This window comes from Micropterus dolomieu, linkage group LG02 (assembly GCF_021292245.1).
Source record: "Micropterus dolomieu isolate WLL.071019.BEF.003 ecotype Adirondacks linkage group LG02, ASM2129224v1, whole genome shotgun sequence".
NCBI lineage: Eukaryota > Metazoa > Chordata > Actinopteri > Centrarchiformes > Centrarchidae > Micropterus > Micropterus dolomieu.
The window spans coordinates 17,251,356-17,256,035 of record NC_060151.1 but is presented as its reverse complement, the minus strand read 5'-3'; positions in this window follow the sequence as shown (position 1 = coordinate 17,256,035).

Here is a 4,680-nt window from a genome sequence, read left to right as displayed (position 1 = left end):
GCTTCATCTTTAGTTAATGGGGTTTTTAGGTCTACATGTTTGATTTTGAGTGTTCCTTTGGCCAGAATATCCACCTGCTCATTTCCCTCCACACCAACATGAGCAGGAACCCAAAGGAAGCATGTGGATAAACCTTTTAGCTCCATCCTGTACAATATAAGGAATATGTCATTGAGAATATTGGATCTAAATGATGATTTGCCAGATTTAATACTCATTAGAGCAGACAAGCTATCAGATGCAATAACAGTATTATTTGTTTCCCTCTCTTCTATCCACTGCAGGGCCAGTAATATTGCAGTCAACTCTGTGGTATACACTGAGACATGATCTGATATTCTTTTCTTGATATATGACTCACTTGCTGGGATATATACTGCTGCACCTGCACGCCCTGTATCAGGATCTTTGGAGCCATCTGTGAATATAAACATGGAGTCTGAGAAATGTAAATCAAAGTAATTCTGTACTATGCTGCATTCTGGAAGTTTCTTTGACATATCGTTCAATTCCTGCTGTATGTTTAGATCTACACTTGGTGTTGGGAATAACCAGGGAGGAATGTCTAATCTAATTGTCATAATCCTATGACTTCTGCCTTTGCATCACCAATCCACCCAAAACTTGTGAAATTTGTCTCATTGTGTTCCCAGCAATCTATTAAAAGACTCTTGGCAGGATGAGAATCACATTGCCCCTGGAGATTAAACCCAGTATGCCAACATTAACTTTACTCGCCTGATTCTTAACGGCATTTCTCCCATTTCCACCTGCATTGCTGACACCGGAGATTTCCAAGTGAGCTTCTCATCAAACCAAACCCCAAGAAATTTAATTGTTTTGACTTGCTCAAGTGGTTGTTCATATAACTTCATGGAAATAGGCGTGACTTTATGCCGCCTTGAGAAACAGATCACCTGTGTTTTTGCAACAGATAACTTGAATCCCCATTTATTTGCCCATTTTTCCACAGCAGCTATTGCAGCTTGCAATTTCTTACTGACGTGCAACACATTGCGGCCTCTTACCCACAGAGCCCCGTCATCTGCGTACAAGGATTTCCCTACGCTTTGTTCAACCTGAGAGAAGATGTCATTTATCATTATGTTGAATAACAATGGGCTACACACACTACCTTGCGGAGTTCCATTTTCCACCTTATATACACTGGAGTATTCTGTGCCTACTCTTACTTGTATTTCCCTGTCAAATATAAAGTTCATAACCCAATAAATATGTATATGAAGCCCCATCTTGCACAAGTTTTACTATTGCCTTGAAATCCTGTCTCCTCCTTTCAGTTACAGTTGCTCTCCCGTCACTATCAATCCCATCCGATCTTAGGCTCTTTTTACGGTTATTTTTCTTACCTGCTATATTCCACTTTTCATAACTCCCGCCACCTTCGACCATCTCTCCTAACTCACATCCTGAACCGTCATTTACTTCTGCCATCTCTTGTCCAGTCACAGTCGGCCTGCCACACCTGCCAGTAATCAACCTCATCCCTGCCTGTATTACCCCAGTTCTCCACAGCATTCTGGCTTGATCGTTGTTGCTCCATACCCGGTGCTGCATTCAGGCTCTCATGTTTTTTGATTTCCACCCATAACACTCTGGTGCTTAACTTAAACTCTTTCTTTTATATTTGTCTTATTAGATTAGTTTAGTTGTGTAAATACATTGCAGAATAAACTGGTAAAAATCTCCTCCCCCCACTAGAAAGTCCTGAGGTTCTTCTAATTCAAGGTTTCATGGTAATTTAATTGTCATTGTCAACAATTCTGTTTGCAGAATTTGTGGTCACCTTGCAACAAAACACACCTACCAGTGATTAAAAAGCAGTGATGGAAGAAGGATTCATATATTTTACCATCAGTATTACAATGAAATACTATTCATTCTGCAGAGATTCAGATTCTTGCAATCCATTGAATTTGGAGTATATTAGATGTGGTTTTATGTTAATTGTAGTCTTAAAAGAAACTAGTAACTGCAGGTGTCAGATACATGTGCTAGAGTAAGAAGTTCAATAATCCCCTCTAGTATAAAGTAGCATAAAAAGGAAATAGTAAGTACCTCAGAACTGTACTTAAGTACTGTGCGTAAATGTACCTAATAGGTTCATTTCAATCAGCTTCATGAGCTAGTCACCTGAAATTCCATTTGATGTTTCAGGAAGTCAACAAAGTGCGTATCTGTAATCCATCAAGAGAGATTTGCCACTCCTTTGATGCCAGGTGGCCCGTTGATCAGGAAATGATTGCGGAAGGTGACACTGGGAAAATATATAAGGAAGCATACTATTCCCTGTGGCTGGGACAGGACAGGCCAGTGTGAGAAACTGATATCTCTGCACACTTTGTCTACATGGCAAAGAAAGCATTTACATTTTCTCTGTTGAAGCTACTTACCCTGGCAAGGTTAGTTGCCTCTAGTTGTCTCAACAGGATTGTGTGCCACATTAATAAGCCTGCAAACCACTCTTGCCTTTTCATTTTCTGCCCACATGGGCGTGAACTTCAGCTGGTGTGCCACAGCAAACTGGTAGGCAAATCTTCTGACCTTACTTGACCTAATGATATATTCAACAAGTTGCTTCTCCAAACCAGGTGAAAAATTATTCTGTGGTGTATAATAACCAACCATTGTTGGCTGTCTGACTTCTTCTCCAGTAATCTTTTGACAGTACAGAGTCGGTAATTTATGTCAAAATCCTTAACTGTACTCCTTACTGATTTGTTCTGAAACTTCACTTGCCTGATTGCCGTTAACATCATGTCAAGTGGTATGCTGCAATCTGCTGTCTTTTGTTGATAATTTCTAACCATCCTACATTCCTTTAAAATGTTGCTTACTGCATAAAATAATGGTTTGTGTGTGTACATAGAAAAGAAATAGAAAGAACAAGATGATTATAATAAATCAGTGGCTTCTTCCTGGAAAATAAACAAGTCATTCAGTTATTTACTGAACATTTGTTTTGTTGTTTTGTTTTAAATTAAATTGATGCAAAATGAACATGTAAACTGTCCAGTAAACTAAATAATCTTCTGATTTACAGAACATTGTTTGTTGGTTTTGGCTTCTTTAAAGTTTATGTTGTATGTAAAATGACCTTGAAGCTCCTCTAGGTTCTCACTAACATCGGCTTCTAACAATCACAGAGAGAACGAACGGTAAAATCAGTTGCATATCATTTAACTCCACACAATTGATAAGTGTGTTTTTAGCAGTTGGATGACATCATACCTCATTTGCAAGGTATTAGTTCCTCTTCAGGACAAATGATTTGCATTATTTTTGCATGAGTTTTGTGTATTGTGAGTGAGTAGGTTGCTGTAGATTGTTGATTTGTATTTTGAGCCACTGTCATCAATGAAGTTGTCTTATCTCGCAGCACTCTCAGGCTGTGAAATTGGTGTTATAATGTTCCAAAACCATTTCTAACCTGTTTAAACAGAGACTCATTAATCCATGTGATCTCTCTCAGTGCATCAAGGGGACTGTTAGTATGAAAGAGCCCAAACTATCTTCAGCATCATGAGTTATTTAAATACTAAATTGCTACCATTGATTTATTAAATTAAATATTGTTTATTATATCCTGCAGCAGAAATCAGAAATCCTGGTATATAATATAATGACTGAGCTAGTTATGATAATACAGTTGTGTTGCCTTTTTTTTAAAAAGCCAACAAGTTCACGGAGGCAGATACTGGAGGTCTATACTGCATGCATGCCACCAGCTCTACCAGTTAATCAGCTCTGCAGAGATCAAAATGCAAATATCCTTGTTCCACCTATAAAGTCCATATTATAATAACTACACACTATAAAGCATTAGTTAAGCATTAGTAAATAATGAATTCATCATTTATAAAGCATTGTTCATACATTAATACACATTAGTAAGTCATTCATAAACACAGTTATAAATATTTTATTCTTTGTTATCTACACACTATGAAGCAGTTGTTAAGTATTAGTACATTTTTAATTCATCATTTATAAACCATTGTTCTTACATTAATACACATTAGTAAGTCATTTATAAATAAAATTGTATTAATTGTATTTTCATACTTCATATATGATCGGTTCACTATTTATAAATGAAGTATTATTTTAATGTCAAACCATTTATGTATGAGTTGTTAATGGTTCATAAGATCATTTGGAAAGTTTAAGAAAATTATTACATAACTGCCTGTTTTTTGATATTTTCCCATGAAAGAATATAAACAATCTCAGCATAACTGAAAATCTACCATTTACAAAGCCCAAAGGATGCTACTAAGACTACCCGAAAGATGCCCCAGCTAACTTTACAGGGTAAAAGCCTCACCGTGACAGGCCTGGTACCGTTTCTCTGAACTTCTCATCAAAACTCCAAGATCTGCGCTTCCAGAGATCTGCTGTGATGGGACCAGCAAAGGGTTGCTTGGATGGTCCGTTGAAAGACAAAGCATTTACTAGTTGTTAGTAAGTACTTTGTGTGAGCTCATCTAAAGTGAGGACTATTTATGCCTTACAAAGCATTTACAAATGATATTGTAACACACAAGAATCAGTTATCTTCTGAACAGAAAAAGGAAACGGACACAACACAAAGGGATACAGAACATATTATTTATTACAAAATGCCTTTCACCCATTCATTCACAAAAAAACACAACA